We start from the raw sequence: 22,656 nt of genomic DNA on the forward strand, positions 1-22,656 counted from the left end.
CCATCTTAAAAATGGTATTTTCAATGCAATTACACTTACCAAGATACAATATGGCATAGAGTGGAGTTCTTTAAAGTGTGGTCCACCACACACCTGCATCACCTTGTCTCCTGGGGTGTGTGGCAAAAAATACGAATTTCTCAGCCTAACCCCAATCCTTCTGAATAATCAAGTGTGAGACTCCCTGATCTAGTGGGGAAACCACTGTACTTAGAATGGAAAGACTGTCATCTGGGTTCAGTCAGGAGATCAGAGCTGACATGAGCAGCCCTGGTTTCTTTGGGAATGATTCCTTGTATGTTAGAGATAATAAATACCTTCGCTACCAACTTCACAGGATTGCTAGGTAGTTCAAATACAATTACATTTGAGAGATCAGTTTGAAAACTAAGGTAAAATTAAAATGTTAACATCCAGTAAGAGGAAGGGCATCTGCTCAAGCAATGTTCCCATCTTCTCCATTAGCAAACATCCTTACTTACAAAATTAATCTTAAAGACACACAATTTTCCCTAAATGCCCGCATTCCTTCATTGATTCATTCATCAAGGTTCATGTAAAAGAAGTTGTCCAGTTGAATGCCGCCAAAATGCATTCTTTATAGAATACACACTGCTCTTCAGGAATACCCACCCCACCTCCGTCCAGGACACCATAAGGCAGTCACAACAAGGATCTGATCCAACACAGACAGAAAAAAATAACTCAAGGCCACTAAGATTCTGCCTTTAATTAATTTTATGCAAAGGTGGAAAATGCTTGATGCCTCAGAAATCATTGCCAGTATTGAGACACACAAAGAAGGAAAGAAAAGCCCAACCTACCATAAATGCCCTACAGAAGAATTTGTTCTGCCATAATTTAGTGCATGGTTTACTTTCAGTCTGGTTCTATAAAGCCAATAATTCCAGACAGGTTCAGAGTCCGTTTATTTTTTAATAACAGGCAGAACCACTACAATTTTCATCATCTTTCCAAAGGAGAAGACTATGACCTATTCAGTAGCAGTTTTTTTCTTAAGGATCCAGAACAGTTCCTACCATGTGACTATGAAAGTCATTCCTGCAATGCAGGGCTTGAAGTACAAGGTATGGTCAAACAATACACAGGGGCATATATGAAAGCTTTCAAAGGAAGAGGGGGATGACTGGGAAGAAGCACTGGGTGTTTTCTATATCTACCCTGAGGGAATAAAAATCTTTAGTTAACATCTACTGATGATTCAAAGAAACTTAAATATCCCTGATGCAAGATGAGAAAGCTTTGGATGACCTTTCAACTGCTGAATCTGAGTAAAGCATTAAACATCCATTTTCAGAATGCATGTTAGGAGTTAGGTTCTTGGTGGATAATTGATTTTAAATGGCCTCTTCTCCAAATCAGGAATTTACTCTTCATAGATGGAGATGCCACTGAGCAGCCTATGAAGTCAGAGCCCCTATTTCTCTGTGAGCTGTGGGCTCAGAACAGACACAAACAGAAACAAGTACCTCTTCCTAAATGAATGCTGATCTTCCAAGCACACATTCAGGTACAGAGCAAAGAGTGAAATCAAATGATTTGATTTTCACAAACACACTTCACAGTGGTACTGTGTTTTGGTGAGGTGAGGTGGTATGTTCAGAAAAGGTACAAGCAAGGGGATTACTTACTTCTCTCCCTCTTAGTAAGAAAGGTTTCACAAAGAGAAAGGAACTTTTGAAGGCTCTTAAAGCTCTGTAAGGGAGGCCAGCTGACAGAAGTAGATAAGGAAGATGAACCCAGACCAGACAGTGGGTGCTGGTGGAAGTGAGATGCAGGCTTAGGAGTGGACAAAGACAATGTCACAGACTGACACAGACTGGAGGAACAGGCAGGGCACAGGAGGGCAGAGGGAAAGGAGGAATAAACAGAAATCGAAAGTTCAGGGGGGGCTGAGTGGTTCAGTTGGTTAAGTATGTGACTTTGGCTGGAGTCATGACCTCAGGGTGCTTGGATTGGGCCTCATGGAACTCCTCTCTCAGCAGGAAGTCTGCTTGACCTTCGCCTTCAGACCCACCCCTTGCTCATATGCTCTCTTTCTTTTGCAAATAAATAAAATCTTTTTAAAAAAGAAAAAATAAAAATCAAAAGATCAGGAAAACCCAAGCACTTTGGGAATGAGCCTTAAAGTATGAGTGAGGTTCTTAGCATTTCTTCAAAAAATCACTTGACATGTATTGAGTATTTGACTATGGGTTTTTTACTTTAAGGATTTTTTTGTGGATTAAATCCACAATCAACAATTCTGTGATGGTGGTACTCTTTCATATTCCCTTTCCAAGTGAGAAAGCTGAGACACTGGGGTAATTTATCCAATTTATCATATAGCCAGGGAGAAGCAAAAGTCAGCATCTGAACCCTGGCATTCTGACTCTAGAGCCCATGATCTCAACCACCACTTAATGCTGCCTCTGGCAGAAAACACGGAGAGTTACCTGTTTTCAAGTTATATTGAAGGAGAACAGCACAGTTGGCCTGGTAGAAAGAATTCTTCCATAGTGCTCAGACCTGTTCTGGAAAGTAACAGGAGACACAAAGACTAAGTAGGTCTGATAAGCGAAATGGGAAATGGTCTGATGTTGACCAAAGAGTTAAACAGGAATGAACACTGGGAATATCATATAGGATGAGCACAGTTTCAGTATCCTTTGAAAAGTGGTATGCCAAGGAGCCACCTCGTCTGTGTTTTGGGTGAGGGAATAGCAGGTGAGGGAGACAGGGATGTCAGAGAGAAATAAAAGAGCAAAGATGGGGCACAATCGAGGGATGCTGCATAGTGTAACAGAAGGAATGTGAGATTTAGAACCGGGGATGACTGGGTTGAAACCTAGCACTTTCTCTTCATTTCCATGTGAACATGTGTAACATAGTTCTCTGTGTCTTTGTTTCTATACCAGTACAGTGTTTTTTTTTTTTTCAACTGAGAGCATTATACATTATTAGATATATAATATATGTATATTATATGCTTGGCATGTGTGAGATATTCCAAAAATACTGACAATACTCATACTATGAAGTACTTAGGAACATGGTGGCAACAGTGATGAAAATCCTATAAAAGATTTTGTAACGATCAATACCATCATAATCAGTGTCCCATAAGTTTGTCAAGCAAGACCATATAATGGTTACCCCAACGTTATTCGTTGTGCATGTTATTCAACAAGCAGATTTTATCAGTCCCTTGTTCATTTCATATTATTAAGCCCCAAGCGTGCACTAAACATCATAAAACTATTCCCTGTCACATTCTATTTGGGGTTGGGGATAGAAAATATTTTATATGCACTTGATTAAGAAAACAAGGGTTTTTCTGTTTGCTTGTTTGTCTGGGGGGCAATCTGTTAAACATTCTTAAAAGGCTGATATTGCCACTAAATTCACTCCATCTGGTCCTGAATACCAGCTAGCTATAACTTCTGACAATGCTTTATTTCAACAATAAAATACAATCCTGTTAATCCCGTTACTAATTTATTCATTATTGTGCAAAATGAACTATCTGCAAAGAACCACTGCTTGTTTTGAAAAAGTGAACACCGCAGCTCTTTGTCCTGGCAAAAATTTCACAAGCATTGCTTCTAATCTACCGATAGGGCAAGATTAATTTCATTTTATTTCAAGCTTCTGCAGAGTTTTAATACAGCACAATCGGGTTACATGCAATTTCCTAACCAAAATCTGACTAGTCTTCTTTGAAGATTAATTTAAAAACACTTAAAATAGTGCTATTCAAAGAGCAGGCAGTGGTGATAACCAATCATTTTACTGGAATAAACTGGAAGGCCTGTAAAATAGATCCACTGTCCAACCATCCATCCCCTTTGAATAACCAAGGCAGTAATTTCTCTTCAAAAAAGGAGACTGCACATGCTTTCCTTGGATAATAATGGTACAACAAAATAGTCTGATTTCCAAGATTTTGACAGTACCCAAGAGCTATCCTATTTTTGACTACGTATAAAACATGTGTCTGTATTCGTAGAATCTTAGAGTCAGAAGGTCATCTTCTCTAACATCCATCCAGTGTATGAATCTCCTTTTTATATCTCTAACAAATATAATATAATCTCTGCTTGAACCTTCCAAATTATTAGACTGCTCTTCCTTATATTGATGTGAAATCTCTATATATGTAACTTCAAATTACTGCCCCTACCTCAAGCTATTGGACACTATACATACTATGTCTAATTCCTCCTCAAATCTCAAAAATTATTACACAGATCAGCATTTCCCAAACTGTGCTCTCAGGAGATGACACCTATTCACTTTTCCAGCATCTTTAGAGTTCTTCAGATAACAGCTTGAGGAATTCTGACATAGATAATTCATAATCACTTAGAAGGCAATAAATACCAGGAACTACCAGGGGTTTACCATGAACAAGTCAGGCCAAAAAATTCCATTTCCTTTTCTGGTATAGCTATATGGATATACAGAGGGAATATCCATATAAAGTATCCATAAAGTAGTTGCAGAGGGAATATCCATATAAAGTATCCATAAAGTATCCATAAAGTAGTTCAACGAAATATGAATCTACCCAACTGAGCCTAGATTAATTCAACTTGCTTATAAGCTGTATGGAATCCTCTTTCAGATGATAGGGTTATCAGTTAAATAACAAGGAAGAGGGGCACCTCAGTGGCTCAGCTGAGCATCCCACTCTTCATTTCAGCTCAGGTCATGATCTCAAAACTGTAAGATCGAGCCCCAAGTGGGGCTTTGTGCTCAGCAGGCAGTCAGCTTGAGATTCTCTCTCCCTCTCCCTCTACCCCTTCCTCACTATCTCTCTTGCTCTCTCAAATAAGTAAATAAAATTTTTAAAGAAAAAATAACAAGGAAGAGAGGAAGGGAAGAAGAGAAGAGTCTAATTTGGCCTGCTTTGTGAACCTATGCCACCTCCTGAGGATCCTTACTTTTATGTACAACTATTTGCTTGCATAGCACAATCTCAAGGATCAATAACAAGCAATTGGTTAGAGATTGCCCAAAATGAATCTTTAAAAAAGAAATCAAGACAGTCTTTTTCTGTTTTTTATCATTTTTATATTCCATTTTCCTTATTTCCCTGCGATTATACATTATGGCTTTAACTAACATCTACCGGGTATTCTTTGTTTATGTGTCTTATGATATTACGAAGCTGAATACACAATTCTTATGTTTAAGACAGTTTGGTGCTGATAGAGATAGTTAGATACTCCAGTCAAAAGAGCCAGACTTTGAAGCTAGTCAGGTGTGGGACTGAATCTAAGCTAGTGGCTATGGCGCTTCAGCCTTGTTATTAAAATCTGCCTGAGCCTCAGCGTTCTTGCCTATAAAATAGGGTTGACAACAATACCTACCGTGCACAGCTGCTATAAGTACTAGGGGGAAAAGTAACTAAGTTCTCCTTCCTAGTACTCAGTCATGAATAGAAACTCAACAAACTATAGTCGTAACTGTCATGATCATCCCCAATCTTGTGTGCTTCAATTTATTCTGAACTATGTTTACATTACACATTCCAGCTTGAAGATCACTCTTTGATAGAGAAAGAGAAGCCAAATAGTTGAGTAGGTCTGCTTTTCGTCATGTTAACATTATTCCATCTGCCTCGAGCAACGAGCTTAGCCTTTACTTGTTCTTCTTGTTTTGAACACAGCTTTTTTTAAGAGCCGTTTTCTGTTGTATTTAGCATTCTCTCCAGCCTCAACTGTCTGAACTTGAGCACTGCAGATAGTTTCTTACTAGTTTTATGCCACTCGTCTGAATTTCTACTTGAGCATGTGCTTGTCTTTGGGTACATGTTCTCTTAGAATCCAAGCTCACTAAAAACTTCCTTGTTCTTAGAGTGGGCCCCTCCCTTTTTCTTCTTCATCCAAAAAAAAAAAAAAGTGTGATTCTACCCTCAATGATGTTCCTTTCTTTCTATGTCTCTTTCTTTCTCCCTTTTTTCTCTTTTTGTGTGCCCTCTTTTCAAGGCTCTGGACATTGAAAAATACCTACCCTTTCTCAGTATTTTCCTGAAATCACCATTAACTATTTGGCTATAACCAACTCTCCTTTCTTTTGCAGTTACAAAACAATACAATCATGGTCACTCCCTCCCGAGGTTTTAATCAATTCTACTCCAGTCACAGTTGGTTAGAACGAAGTTCACAGTAATATTTCTATACCCTCACTTCCTCCATTTGTGATTTAAAAAAAGAAAATGACAGAAAGACCCCGAGAAAGTTTAAGCCCTCATCAATGACTGTATCTTGGCTTGTGGCAATTTTGACATTTCGCTAAATCTAACTTCGTGCAGTATCACCAACCAGAAAAGTTAGGCTTTTATTCGCTTGTCTATACTCAACTATGATGGCTGTTCAGGAAGAATGAAAATGTTTTGGTGCCACTGCCAAGACAGCAAGCTGTGCTTTGAAGTTAAGTCATGACAGTTCACACTCACAATTTTTAGGGGACTAGCAACGGATGAAAGTTTATATCCCCAACTCAGTAAATGGTAGAAACCTTGCTTTTATATTCTTTTTGTTTTGTGTTTTTTTTTTGTTATTTCTTAAAATTGAGTTATGATTGACATCTAATTTCTTACATTCTTGAATTTTCCTGTAAATCCACTGCAACTCCCAGAATCCTACCACAAGAACACAAGGAAGAATTCTAATATGTGCCATAACTGATTACCTTTAAAATGTATTTAAGAGAAACAACCCAAAAAGTAAAACAAACCAAAACCAAGCAAAAACTCTGTGTGGCTATGTGTAGTAGCTAAGATTTAGCTAACAGAAATAAAGAGCAATTTTAATTATCTCACAGTTTAATCTGTCAAAATTTTATTCTTTGTTTACTGAATGAGCAGGAATTCCATAAGAAGAGGGTTTGCTTTTCAATAATCAGCTAAACATACTTAGGTTCCTCCAGAGGTCTGGATATTGATATATTAAGATCTCCAAGTCTGATAAGTATCACTGAGGTTAGTTACTCCCTAGTTAACTACAGCCACAGACTAAGAATAGAAATACATATAAAAATATCTACCAGTTATTCTACTAGGGTGCATGTGCCAAAATCACTCTCTTCCTTTCCCTTATGCTCTGAACCACCAAGCAAAGTTTCTCTCAATGCTAAAGGTTCTTTAGCAAGTCAACATAAAATCGAAGGAAAGTGATTTCTTGTAAAGGCCGAAAAGTGGGTAAGATTCCTGTTTATCCTAATCAAGCACAAAGGCTAATATTTTCGCATTTATGGTATCTTCTCAAATGAAGTTTTGGAGAATAAAGCATGCTCCAAATAGTGAAAAGGGCCTTCTTGCAGAGGCTCTTTTAAGCAACCAGCTTGAACAACAGAAGTTGTTCCTGAGTACTGAAGAAGGGCCCACAGTGACCCAACCCCGTGGGGCTAAATACAGGTGACCTACCTCCAAAATCCATAAGCCCTAGCTGACCAGTGGGTTATGTACACCTGGACACAGGTACCAAAAAAGGGGAATTCCATATGTTCCCACACCTCCTCACCTTCCTCCTTTAAATACAAGTTCCCCACCACTGTATCAGGGCAGTCTCTGTTTTGCTGTCCTGCCCACAGCTCCCTTGTGGGATATTCAAGAAATTTCCATCTCCTTTGTTCTGCCTTGAGTGAATTCTTTCACCACCAGCACCACCTGCTTTCGCCAGATGGGGAGGCTCCACACTTCTGCCTGTTAAAAAATAATTTTGCCACTAGGTCAATCCTGATGGCATGTGCTGTCTGTCCTGGGCTTCTAAAGCAAACTGTTGGTAAAACAGTAGCAGCCACCCAAAAAGATTAACCTCCAAAATGGAACCATCAGTTCTTTCTGATGCTAACTTTAGACTTGAAACTAAAATGGTTCTGGATGTTACAGTTTAATCTAGTCTGTACTACAGAGCCACAATGATGAGGAACTAGGAGAAGTAAAGAGCAGATTAAAAAAAAAAAAAAAAGCCCCGATGACAAGGAAAACTGGGCTTTCACAGAAAAGTATGTTGATTTGCCTTTAACTTTCAGTGTTCACTGTACATTTAACCCTCTTTCCCTTAAGCTTAAATTTTATCAATCAGTACAACTCAGAGGCCACTTAAAATCACAATTTCCTTTTAAACATTCTTATGATATTTGCTAGCGAACACATTCCATAAGAACAGTTACTTCTATTATGTAGAAAAGGCTTAACTGCTGAATTTAAAATGGACTAGTTGCTCTTACAAAGGAGGGCCTCATAGTCCTTTGTGACCCTGGGCCTTCCTCCCCTTCTCCTTGACTCAGCAGCTGAGCTCAGCTTCCTCTCTCTGACCTTCCTTTTCCAAATGCTGGAGCACAGCAGGCATTTCTAGGTCAGCAAAGGAAACTATTACTGCCTTCCAGGAGAACAGTATCTTCTGTGTATTCAAAGGAGTGAACAAGGACAAGGAGTCAGTAATTCACTGTACTACTCCCCATTCTCACCCTGACGAGGGCATGGCATTCATTGCCCCTTGTCTCCATTCTGCTCGTGGAGAAACCCCACCTCTACCTCTGTTAGGCTATCATCAGCCACGTGAACACAACTCAGGATGGTCCAGAGAAATTGCTTCCCCATGCCAACTCCCTGCCACATGGCTACAGCACTGTCTTCCTGCCTGTCCCATAAGCCCATGATAAAGCCACATCATCATCCTTTCCAGCCCTTTCCACGAATTCTGCCACCACTCATTTTTTCAACAGCTTTACTGATAAATAATTCACATACCATAAAATGCACCCATTTAAAATATGCGAGTCAGCGGTTTCTGGTATACTCACAGAGTTGTGCAGCCATCGGTAAAATCTACTTGTAGACTATTTCATCACCCCGAAAAGAAACCTTGTACTTCCCAAATCTTCCCTGCCCCCACCTCCCCACCCTAAGCAACCAGTAATATACCCTCTGCCTCTATCAATTTGCCTATTCAGGACATTTTATATAAATATGTATAGTGTTTGTGACTGGCTTCCTTCACTTAGCGAAATGCTTTCAAAGTTCACCTACATTATAGAATATATTAGTACCTTATTCCTTTTATTGATGAATAATATTCCATTGTATGTGTATATGACTTTTTGCTGATCTATTCAGCAGTCGATGGACATTTGGGTTGTTTCCACTTTTTGACTGTTATGAATAATGCTGCTATATACAAATCTTTATGTGAACATGTTTTCATTTCTCTTGGCCACCACTTATTTTTAGTAGACTCTCTCCTCTTTGCCTCTTCTTCTCTGACCCAAAGTTCAGGATCCTCTTTAAAAAGAAAAATATTTGGGAAAAATTCACATACACCATGGATAGAATGAAAGCAAGTACAGCCTTTTTTGGAGGACAATTCACCAATATCTGTCAAACTTTTAAAGACATGTACTCTTTGATCTAGGAACTCCACTGCAAATACCTACCAAAAAATCCCTCTACAAGAAGTCTGCGGGTGGCCACAAGGATGTTCCCTGAGGGTTAAGGAAAAAAAAAAAAAAAACCTTAAAGATTGTTCAATAACAATCATGAAAAAGCAGTATACTGGATGACTATGCCATTGATTAATAATAATAAGGTAGAACTACACAGTAGTAGGAAAAGCTGTCCTACATCGAGAGTTACAGAAAAATGCATGTATTAAATGAGTCCACTCACATAAAAGAGGATATATCTGTGCGTGCTTCTTTGTCCACATAAAACGTCTAGAAAGATACATCTATTTTCATGAGAATCAAAGGTTTGGGGAAGAGGGACAATTACCTTAGTATTTTATATCCTTTTTATACAATGTGAATTCTTTCTATAAGAGTAAATGTTCAAAAACCAACTCCCAAATCCAAACCTATATACACATTGGCGCAGTCTCCGAAGTGTGTGTGTGTCCCCTCCTCACACTGATTCAGTTTTCTGGTATTTCATGCATCTTACCCCTGCCTCTACAAACTCTGTTAAGGGTCTTTACCGAACCAAAAATTGTGCATTGGGCCTAGAAGGATGGTATCAAAAACTTGCTAGCTCACAATAAAATATTTGTTGACAGTGATTGACCATATCCAAAAGTTAATGTGATTATTTACTTGTAAAAACTTGACAAGATGATAAATAAATGGTAAATATAAGTGCTAAATGCTCATTTTATTCAAGAGATTTGATCAGGATTTTTATCTATTTGGGATTTTCTCCTCATTTTTTCCAGTGAATAGTCACCACCAGCCAAAGTTATCTACACAGATTACAGAAATACAAATGTGAATATTTCAGAGCAGATCAAACTCCCAATAAATGAACCCATTCTTTAAGATTCAATTCAAATACCTGCTTCCTCCATGAAACATGTCCCTTATTCCCTCTCCCTCCCACCCCATCAGCTGGTCACTTCCACCTTATTGCTTCCACTGCACTCTCATTTTATATAGTAATTATTGTTTAAATATTTGACACCTTCCTTAGGCTGTGAATATTTCTGTCTTAATCACTGCTCCATCCGTACTGCCTTGCATAATTTGATACACATAGGAGGCGGCTAAAGAAAGACTGTTCAAACACACAAGTGGGTGAGTGAAGATTAATTCTCACTCTCAGTACAAAATACTGACAAGGCTATGGAGGCTCTAACCCCTATAGCATATATCCCACTACCCTAAAGTACCAAATTTCTCCTTCCAAAAGAAAACTGATGTCTACCAATAATGACCAGAATAAAATATATTTTAAATCTCCATCTTCATATGCCAAAAGGCAAGGGAAATCCTATGGCAGAAAATAAAGAATGATGTTTCAAATAATTAAGTGCAGAACAAATAGCAGGATTTCAGAGAAATAGGCTCTAGTCCTGTCATTAATAGCTAGATAGGCCCTTAAATTCCCCAGGTCTTCAGACTCCTCATCTAAAGAAATAGAGAGTAAAACTTGATCACTGCTAAGGCTCTCTATCAGCTCTAATACTTTTAGGAGTCTATGGAAAAGAAAATAAACAGAATTCATTCTTTCTTCCATTTACTCAACAAATGTTACTGTGTACTTGTAGTGGAGGACTATGTGTTCACCAAACAAACCCATTTTGTTTTCTTCCTGATACACACATTTCATGGGCTAACTTGAAAGTAGGTGTGTCTTTGGAATAGAGTTCTGGCCAGTGAGAAATGAGTGCAAGTGAGATGCGCCAACCCTAACCTGGCCCATAGAGCCTTCTGCTCAATCCTGAGGCTCATGACCTGCCCTCGCCTGCCAGCCAGAGACAGATGATCCAATAAAGGGTTCCAAGGCCATAGGGAATGTCAGGGTAACTGGATGAAAGAAGTCTGGGTCACTGAATGTCTGCATGGAGTAATGCACTCCCTCCCAAGCAGGAAATAAGCAAAGTTAAACCACTGAGATTTGGGGGTTCTTTGTTACAGCAGATGGTCTAATCGCCCTATGAAATACCTTATATACATGATCACCTTTAACCCTCCCAACAATCTGAGCAGTAGATAATACTATTTACATTTTACTGATGAGGAAATTGAATCTCAGAGAATGGAATATGTCAAGGTCACATAGCTTCAAAGTGACACAGGCAAGATTTGAACCTATCTGGATCTCTAACTCCAAAGTCCACCCTCTTTATTCTTGATCACACATTTGCTACCAAAGCTCCCCTACACACCCCTGCTTGCTCCTGGGTACCTTGGACTTGTTGCTAACAGTTCCTGCAGGTGCTACTCCAACACAAATAAACATGTTACTGAGTAGCAGTGCAGGATATGGCAAGTAGGCCTATCTAGAAACCATAGGAAATAGAAGGCCATAGGCTTGGTTTTGCTGCAGTCAAGTATGGTCTTGTATCTGACTCAATTTGGCCTATGAACAATAGAAGATTAAAGCTCCCACTAAGACCAAATAACCAGAAATACCAAATCAAGAGATAACTATATCACTTTAATTCTCCCTTAAAAGAGTCAATTTGACATCATTAAGAATGACATTTAAATGCTAATCGAAAAGCATTGTTTCCACATTTCTAGACAAGTATTTGCATGTTAATTAATTCTAAGGATAAGAAGAGCAGCTTCCAATATGAGGTGTCAGAGGAGACAGAGTTCCTTTGCAGAGGAAGATAAAAGGCTATGGCAGAGACATAATTAAATTACCTGGTTTCAAGAGTTTTAAAAAGAAATGTTATCCTTCACATTGCAAATTCATATTGCTTTTTTGTGAAGAATGCATTTTAATGAATGGACCAAAGTGTAGATTTCAACATCAATGCCCTTTTAATGTAGTACCCTCATCACAGATCAAAATGGCTTTTACTAGAACAGTGGCTAATAAGCTCACAAAGACTGTCAATACTGGAGACAGAAGCTTAGTGCCCTAGAAGCCAATATACCATAAACACACTCTGAATTGTCACAAAGAACATCAGCTTCAATTTTTTAACATTTCTTTTTAAAGGAGTAATGCAAATAAGTACAAACCCACAAACCACAGACTCAGAAATATGTGAAGCTGTATATTTTATAAATTAAGTTACTTCAAAAGATGATCATTTTCTCTCCCAGATTAAGAAAAGTTAAGATATCTATGACTTACAGAAATGTGGTAAACTATTCATTTTTAAACAAATTAAAACATTAACTTTTCTCTCTACTTGAACCCTCTAAAATTCAAAAGGTCTCCGTAAGTATTGTAAGTATTCTTTCTCCATGGCAGTCATAGTCATTTGCATAAGTTCAATAAGAATCTGTTCTTATTACAGGACACCATTGGAAATATTGGTTATTTTACCAAGGCTTTGACTGGAATGTCATATTTGAGACACACGCATAGACTCAGGTATGACCAAACAGCTTTAAGAAACTAAGGTTGAGTTTATGAAATCTGGAGCCATAAAGCCACTTGGAAATGTTGGCCTGATACCTCGCTCACAGAGTTACCAGCAGCCTTACCAGGTAAGTAAAGAATGTTACTTTCTGGAAGGTGCAGGAAACTCAGGATACTTTGATGACCTCAAGAAGAGGAATCTGCCCAAATCTATAGGTATTATAGGCATGATGGCAAATACTTGGCTTGGCTTCTGGCCTGGAAAGGCTACTAAAAGTTCAACCTAAAGATTCCTTATTAAAAATTCCAGCAAAGCAGATTCTAAAAGATCTATATTAGCAATCATTATTCTTGCTCAGTTTATGTAAATAATGAGGCCAAGTTTGTTAAAAGTGGACCTTTTGGTTTTTTTTGTTTTTGTTTTTTTTATGATAGTCAGAGAGAGAGAGAGAGAGAGAGAGAGAGGCAGAGACACAGGCAGAGGGAGAAGCAGGCTCCATGCACCGGGAGCCCGATGTGGGATTCGATCCCGAATCTCCAGGATCGCGCCCTGGGCCAAAGGCAGGCGCCAAACCGCTGCGCCACCCAGGGATCCCAAAAGTGGACCTTTTGCAGACAGGTCATCCTGATTTGGCTACCTCTGATTTAAAAATAGGGGTTATCATAGAGAAAAACTATGTTTCAATAACACATCTTTGTGGATGTTCAATTATAGCTTTGATCCTCTTTATATGAATGTTGTTTGCCAAACTTAGACTACTTGAGGTAAAATTCAGAGAAATAGCCTTTCTATCTCTACACAATGGCTCATGTACAAGATAATCTTTATGCTTTTTATTCTATGGGAATAATAACAGGACTCCATGGGTATATGATTATTTAAACAACAAAAATGGAATTCTCCAGCAAGTTGTATAACTCAACTAGCACGCTGACCAATTCCATATGGCTTAGGATGACAAAATTGCTCCTTTAACACCAGAGCATATCCCTCTGCATGGGTTAACTATGGACGTGAAGATAATGGATGACCCCACTTAATGATTGGATAGAATGATGTACTTGGGGACATACTTATCTCTTGAGACAAGTTTTCTTCCACTTGCAAATGATTCCTTGTAATTATAATACTGTCCAGGCTAGCCCTCAAACAAAGAGGGCTTCTTGATGGTTTTTCCCTTAGTCATATTTATCCTAAAAGCCACCTCTAAGGTACAATTGCAAACAAAGGCTACAGCCAAGCATACAATGGCCTTCATGGTAAAAAGAGCCTCAAAGCTCACTATGGGACTTGCAGGACTTTAGACAGGACAGTAATATAAAATAGGCAAAATAGTATGCTTGCTCAGTAAGACTCTAAATAATACTTCCCAAGCAACTGGATACACTCAACGAACAATTAAGTCAAGTCAGAGAGCGAATTCTGAAGAACCGTACCACTATTGACTGTCTATTATTACTACACCATTTGGGGTGTGAAGAGTTTCTTCATATGTTGTTTCAGCATTACAGATAATTCTCGCAAAGTGTCCCAAGTAATAGGCGACATTTGTGATCAATTAAAAAAGATAAAGATATCCAATGATCTATTTGACAAAATAGGTAACTGGAGATATTATTTAAGAAATGTAATCAAAATTTGGGGTCTATTACTTATTTTATGTTTATCCTTTTGCATGTGCTGATGAATGTACCTTTTGCTGCCCATTATGATCCCAGGGAGCATACTGTGGACCTCTTGACTGACCCCTGAGAATACTCTGATTGCTGTCCCCTCATACCATCTCTTTTTTAGCCTGAAGAAGCCAGAGCGGTCATTGTTTCATTCCATAACAGCAGTTAGGGTTACTATTCCAGGGGGAGGTGTGAGTTAGGGACAAACAGAGCTAGGCAGGGCTAGGTAGGGGGCCACAGAATCAGACTCACTGAAATCCCAAAAATGCTGAGGTGTAAGGAAACCAGAGAGAGGGAGCAAGCCAGACTACCCTGCCCTAGGAATGTGTGTGGGGGGCAGTTATGACAGTCATCTGTGACCAAAAGAATAACCAGACCCCAAAGAAGAGGTAAGCCATTAAAGATGTTATCACCAGTCCTAATTCAAACCAAGATGGCACAAGAATCTCAAGGCCACAAGTTTCCCAGGCAATTCTCAATAAAAGATTGCCACTACAAGCCCTCAGTGGCAACCCTATCGGGATCCATCTCACTTCTGAAAGCTTTCTCTGTATCCTCACTTAAAAAACTTCTAACATTTTACTCTCCTTTGTCCACCAGATTCATTCTTCAACTCTGTGAAACAAGAACCAAGCTCTCCCATTATCACTACACACATTATTGCTAAGATATTACTAAGTATGTAAAGGACACAGAGATTTGGAGAATAATCACAAAGTGAAATAGGGTTTTCTTTTTGCTCTTCAGCAAAGGCCCATTCAAGTAACAAAAGGATGCTGGTTAACTCACTTGTTGTACAGACTCATATTTTGTGAATATATGGGACAAAGGGTTTTACCTAAAGATTAAAAAAAAAAAAAAAAAGATAGAAAATATGCAAAGGCTAAGAAGAAGCCACTCACAAAGACCTACAAATGGCTTACTCAATCCCACTAGCAATAAAAAATGCAAATTTAAGGAACAACGAGTTATTATTTTTTCTCATCAAACTGAAAATATTTTTAAAAATCACTAATTCCCTAGGTTGACAAGTTTAGAAACTATTATAACAGCGGGTGAGAGCTTAAAATGGTACAATTTACAGGGGAAGCTAAATCTCAGTGTTCCAGTTTCATAGTTTGAGAAGTTAATTATAAGGAAATAAAAAGGTATTAAAATATATATACACATGAATGTTTATAGTCATACCATTTATAATGGTGAGAAAAATAGAGATAATCTAAGTTTACAACATAAAGTTATTTATTAAATAAATTTTGACGTTACCCACAAGATCCTATAGCCATTGAAAAGAATTATAAAGCCAAATAATTAAAATATGAAACACTGAGTGAAGACCAAATGGGAAGATCTTCCATGCATATGAACTGTAAGGCTCAATATTACAAAGAAGTCAATTCTATAGATTTGACTTTCAAAGCAATTGATCTATAAATCCAAAGAAATCTTTTTTCTTATATTACCTTTCTTAATTCAAAGCAACCTTGATTAAAATCCCTGAAGTGTTAGTAGTCTCTGTATGTTTGTAGAAATCGATAAACTGGATCTAAGCTTTATTTGGAAATGTAAAGAACTAAAGAATATCATCAGCAATTGGTACAAAGGGGACTTAAACTCCACTTTATTAAGCTACAGTAATCAAAACTTATATTAGCACAAAAGAAATACACCAATAGAAGACAAATTCCAGAACTGGATCTGTGCATATACAGATATTTAATTCATGAAAAAGATAACACTGCCAAGCAATGGAGAATGGATGATCTTTTTGGTAAATGCTACTTGATCAACTGAATACCAACATGCTACGAAATTAAACAAACCTAACTTCCCACCATAGACATAAATTAAATCTAAGTGAACTGTAGATCTAACTATGAAAAGTAAAACAATAAAGCTGATGTAAGATAACACAGGAGGATATGTATCTTCAGGGCTTTGGGCTCGAGACAAAGCAAAGATTTCTTAAGTAGGACTCAAAAATCACTAATATTAAAGAGGAAATTGGTAAATTAGATTACATTAAAATTAGAAACTTCCACTAACCTCTATTAAAAAAGAAAGAAAAGGAAACCAAGAGTAGGAGAAGATTTTTCTTGTGGGGTGGGGGTATATTTTTAACACATGTAATGAACAAAGAAACTTATATCTAGAATATATGAAGTACAAATAAATAAGAAAAAGTCTGGCAATCGTATAGAAAAAAAGGGCAAGAAACCTAAAGAAGCACTTTAAACCTCCTCCATCCCTGCCAAAGATACCCAAATGGCCAATAAATACATGAAAAAGTGTTCAACCTTATTAGTTATCAGGAAAATGCAAATTAAAATCACAAGATACTACCATACACCTATCAGATTAATCAATATAATTGACAATACCAAGTGTTGCCAAAGATATGGAGCAAGAGAAACTCACCTATGTGGGGTGTAGATAGGTGCAAGCACTTTGGCAGTATACCTTAAAGTTGAACACAAATACATCCTGGGACCCACTAACTCCATTCCTAGGCATACGAACAAACAAACAACAAGAATTAAAACCTTCTCATGTATACCAAAAGCCATGTCCAAGAATGTTCATAGCAACATTTTTCATAGTACTCCAAAACTAGAAACAACCCCAAAGGCTATCAACAACTGAGTAAGTAAATATTTTAGTATTTCATTTCAATGAAAAAATATTCAACAGCCACAGTGAATGAACAAATAATAATACTGCTTAAAAACATGGATGAGGGGATCCCTGGGTGGCGCAGCGGTTTGGCGCCTGCCTTTGGCCCAGGGCACGATCCTGGAGACCCGGGATCGAATCCCACGTCAGGCTCCCGGTGCATGGAGCCTGCTTCTCCCTCCGCCTGTGTCTCTGCCTCTCTCTCTCTCTCTCTCTGTGACTATCATAAATAAAAAAAAAAAAAAAAAAAACATGGATGAAACTCACAAACAAAAGTAGAGAAAAAAGTCAAAATCAAAAAACTACATATGCTTCTTTTACATAGTTTAAAAACAGTCACTACAGTGTTAGAAGTCACAATAACAGTTATGTCTGGTGGGGAAGAGGAGGCTGTGGAGGGCTCCTGGGGTACTACAAATGTTTCTTGACATACGTGGGGGTTACAAAATGTGTTTGCTCTGCAATCATTTAGGATCTGTGCACTTTCCTGAACATTTGTTATACTGCCATAAAATATTTTAATCTGTATTTACTGTCTTGGAAATATACCCATAATATATAAAATGGAAAAAAGTAGCTTAGTAAATTATATCTAATTCACCCTTTGAGATATATAGAATAGAAGCATTCTTATCTAACATATCTAGGAGTAGAAGTTAATTGCTTGATTTCAAAAGCTAGTGAAAATGAAGATTCATTAAAAACAAAAACAAAAACAAAGCACCACCTGCTGCCTAAAACATCTCATTTTTTCACTTAAAGCTAAGGACTTGAGTATTTGCTTGCTAGAATTCCACATCATCTTTCCTGCATAAATCATATCCATAATCCATCTTCTCTATTTTCATTTTCAGTTTTGTTAACATGGAACAAAAATGTAAATACACTTGTGAAGTATTATGAATATGGAATCCTTCATGGCTTTTAACATTTCTTCTCAAATCTTTTACAGTTATTCCACCCGCTATGAATTCCAGAGCAACTATTTCAGGATCGGTCTCGATCACAATTTGCTAAAGCATTCAACCTAATTTTAGTGGAGAAAACTGCCCTATTTTTATACCCATATTTCATTGGTTTATGTAATATTTAGATTACATAATTGCAATAGTAAATGCAACTGGTATGAACAGAACTAAGAAAAAACACAAAAGACTTTTAGTAAGCACACAATTTTGGGTACACTAAAGAGGCATTTGTTAGTACAGTGCTTCTAGCCTTAAGAGCGCTTCTATATTTAAGTCTTTGTCTAAGAAATACAGACTATCTATTCCAAAATGTTAATACTGGTTTATCTGGATTAGAATAATGTTTAATTTAATTTGCTTGTGTATTTCTTCAAGAGACTTGTATTCATACATTTTTTTTCAAGTCATAAAAAGCTTGTTATGAGACCACTTTAAGAAAACTGGTGGGATTTCGAGAAAATAGATGACCTGAAGTCTGCTCTCCTCTGAGTGTGAAATGTGAGGATTTGAGCTATTACATCAAACAGATCAATTGAAACTCCAGCTCTGTCATTTGCTAACTGTACATCCTTGGCCATGCCTCCCCTCTAAAACTTAGGTTTCTTTTCTGTAAAATAGGGATCATATCACCTACTGCAAGCAGCTACTGCTATGGGAATTAATGTAATAATATAGGATCTAAAGCTGAAGCACAATGCCTCACACACAGTAAGTCTTGATAAATATTATCTTAAAAAACAGAAACAAGAGGGAGGGACCAAGATGGCAACATAGAAGGCTCCTGACTTCCCTCCTCCCACAGACACACCAAAAATTCAGCTGCACATAATGATGCCCTCTGAGAAAAATCCAGAAATTAGCTGAGTGACACCTACAGATCAGGCAAGTGAGAAAATTCCCACACTAAAATAAGCACAAAAAGGGACACCTGGGTGGCTCAGCCTTTGAGCGCCTGCCTTCTGCTCAGGGCATGATCCTGGAGTCCCGGGATTGAATCCCACATCGAGCTTCCTGCTTGGAGCCTGCTTCTCCCTCTGCCTATGTCTCCGCATCTCTCTCTCTCTCTCTCTCTCTCTCTCTCTCTCTCTCTGTGTGCGTGTGTGTGTGTGTCTCATGAATAAATAAATAAATAAAATCTTTTTTAAAAAAATAATAAAATAAAACAGGCACAAAAGGCTGAGACACATCTTGCCATAATCCCACCCCCAACATTGTGCCATGTAATCAGGAAGGGAACTTCCAACTTCTCCCTGAGGAATGAAGGGTTTGGACCACACATCTAGTGCCCCAACTTTTAAGACTCTCACCCAAGGGACAGTCTCCCAAACGCCTTGCTCTGAAAGCCAAAAAAGGTCTTGCATCTATGAGACTCATAAGATTATAGATAAACAAAGAAGTAGTTCTTATTGGGCACGTAAGCACTCACCCAGGCTATCCCCCAAGGGTTCATTGCAGAGAAATTAGACAAAAACATCCATCACTCAGTCTTTACCTAGTAGGGATTTGTGTGCATACTTTACAAGCTGCTGCCTGAGGGTCTGACTTCCATTTGGCATGCATCTAGGGGCTGGCTGCAATCCACTTTAGAGCCTGGGGGAGCTGGCGGGCACCCTTCCCTACCTTCACTCTCTGGCCCAGTCCAATGATAAAACCAAGTCACCTGCACCTCTCCAGAGGAAGCTTGAACACTTGTCTGGCACCCCAGCTTTTGGGACTGCCACCTGAGACAGGCCCCCAGACTACTAAACTCTGATAGCCAACAGAGCTTATATTCCTGAGTGCCACAGGACTGTAGCAAACAAAGAAGCAGTTTTTAATAGGCATCCCTGAGCACTCACTATGGCTATACCCCTAGGGCTCAACACAGACAGAACAGGCAAAAATGCCCACTCCTAGTTTTCACTGGAAGGACTATGGCTAACATTCCAGGAGCTGCTGCTACCTGAGGATCAGCTTCTAATTAGTATGCTTATAGGGGCTAACTCCAATCCTTTCTGGAGTCCAAAAGTGTCAGTGGGCACTTCCTCCTCCTCCCTCAGGCTCTTCCCAACAATAAAACCGAGTCACTAGTATTTCCCTGGAAGGAGCTTCTCTACTCATTGAGTGCCCCAACTTTTATGGCTGACTCAAGGAACAAGCCCCCATTTGATAGTCAAGGTGGCTTGCATTCATGAGTCCTATAGGACAATGTAAATAGAGAAGAAGTTTTAAACTGAAGCAGGAGTACTTACCCACTGCACAGGGCTATATACCCAGGATCAATGCAGAGGCACCAGACAAAAATGCCTATCTCCCAATTTCTACCAGGAAGGGGTATAAAGTACACATATACTTAAAGTATATATACTTAAAGTATATATACTTTCCCAGCTGCTGCCTGAGATAAGCCTGCAAGCAGGTGCTGATTGCAATCCTCCCCCCCTTTTAAGACAGTGATGGGTCTTTATGTTACAGAATTTATTCCCTTGGGGCCCTTAGTTCTTGGTCACACCACAGTAAAAATGAAGAGGTAGACCAAATGAAGACTGGTGGGCAGTAAAGTTTTTTAAGCAATAATACAAAGCTCCTAGAGAGGAAGGGGACCCAAGAGGATTGACGTTTTGGCATTCAAATCTAGATGTATTTATAAGCTCTTCTGTGGAACCATCTTGAGCATCCTGAGTGTGGGCCCCCTGTGGATTGGCTGCTAACATGTGCCAATCAGGGCTTTGATCATGCACCCGTCTATCTATCAGGTTATTGTTCACATGTTGATGGTCTTTGAGGCCGATATCTGGAAACTAACTGCCTCAATGTGTGGTGGTGACCAGTGTCTTAGGGTTAAATGTTTTGTTTCAGGGTGTTTTGCAAAAGTCACTTCTGCAAACACTGCTAGACAAGATGCTACCACGATGCTATAAAACGGAATGCTAACACAGTTTTGTCTTAGCTGTCCTGGCTCCCTGTCTTCTTGTTGAGGATCCTGGGCCTGACTACCTAAGTGTACACCTAACTCCTAACATTTACACACAGTCAATAACGAGGAACTGCTAACAACAAAGATGGCAGGTTGGACAATCACAAGTTTGAGAGACAACCAGGCATTTAGGCTAGGCTGCTTAACAAGGATCATCTTCTAGATGAAACCGGTCTGTCAAGAAGAGAGGTAGCTGTTTCACCTAATGCCCAAAAACCAACACAAAAAGTCACGGGTAATGAAGAAACAGGGCAATATGTTCCAAAAAAAGAACAAGATAAACCTCCAGAAACCAATCTTAATGAAATGGAAGTAAGTGACTTACCTGATAGAGAGTTCAAAGTAATGGTCATAAAAATGCTCACTGAGGTCAGGAGAGCAATGAAGGAACAAAGTGAGAATATCAACAGAGATAGAAAATATTAAAAAGTACCAAACAGGAATCATAGAGCCGAAGAATACAATAATTGAACTGAAAAATTCCATAGCCAAGTTTAACAGCAGACTAAATCAAGCAGAAGACGGGATCAGCAAACTTTACAGGGCAATGGAATTCATCCAATCAGAAGGGCAAAAGGAAAAAATAACGAAAAAGAATGAAGACAGCTTAAGGGACTTAACACGGCACCATGAAGTGGGCCAATATTTGTATTACAGGAGTCCCAGGAAAAGAGAGAGAGAGGACAGAAAACTTATTTAAAGAAATAACAGCTAAAAACTTCCCTAACATGGGGAAAGAAACAGAGATCCAGAAGCAGGAAGTCCAAAATACCAAATAAGATGAATCTAAAAGACCCAGAGATATTATATTTGAACTGTCAAAAATTAAAGACAAAGAGAGATGCTTAAAAACAGCTAGAGGGATCCCTGGGTGGCGCAGAGGTTTAGCGCCTGCCTTTGGCCCAGGGCGCGATCCTGGAAACCCAGGATCGAATCCCACATCGGGCTCCCGGTGCATGGAGCCTGCTTCTCCCTCTGCCTGTGTCTCTGCCTCTCTCTCTCTCTCTCTATGACTATCATAAATAAATAAATAAAAATTAAAAAAAAAACAGCTAGAAAAAAGCAACTTGTTGTATACAAAAGAGCCCTATAAAACTATTATTAGCAAATTTTTCAAAAGAAACTTGCAGGCCAGAAAGGAATGAAATTATATCCTTAAAGAAAAATTACCAACTAAGAATACTCTATCCAGCAAAGTTGTCCTTCATAATTGAAGGAGAGATTAAAGAGCTTTTTAAACAAACAAAAGCTGAAGGAGTTCATCACCACTAGAATGGCCTTACAAGAAATGTTAAAGGGAGTTCTTCGAGCTGAAATGAAAGGATGCTAATCAGTAACAGGAAAATAGAAAAGTATGAAACTCCCTAGTAAGGGTAAATTCATAGTTATTCAGAATACCACTCTGGTGCAATGGTAGTAGATAAATCACAACTCTAGGAAAAGGTTAAAAGGCAAAAGCATTAAAAGTATCTGTAAGTACAATATTTGTTGATGGATACACAATACAAAAGATATAAAATGTGATATCAAAACATATAACTGGGAAAAGAGAATGTAAAAAT

General features: G+C 38.5%; 1 protein-coding gene across 1 annotated transcript in view; it reads right to left on the minus strand.

Annotated features, from left to right (window-relative positions):
* Positions 1-22,656, minus strand: part of CRADD (CASP2 and RIPK1 domain containing adaptor with death domain) — a 175,811-nt gene that overhangs the window by 73,632 nt on the left and 79,523 nt on the right. The window lies entirely within an intron of this gene.

The sequence above is a fragment of the Vulpes lagopus genome, chromosome 23 (genome assembly GCF_018345385.1).
Source record: "Vulpes lagopus strain Blue_001 chromosome 23, ASM1834538v1, whole genome shotgun sequence".
In the NCBI taxonomy this organism is placed as follows: Eukaryota; Metazoa; Chordata; class Mammalia; order Carnivora; family Canidae; genus Vulpes; species Vulpes lagopus.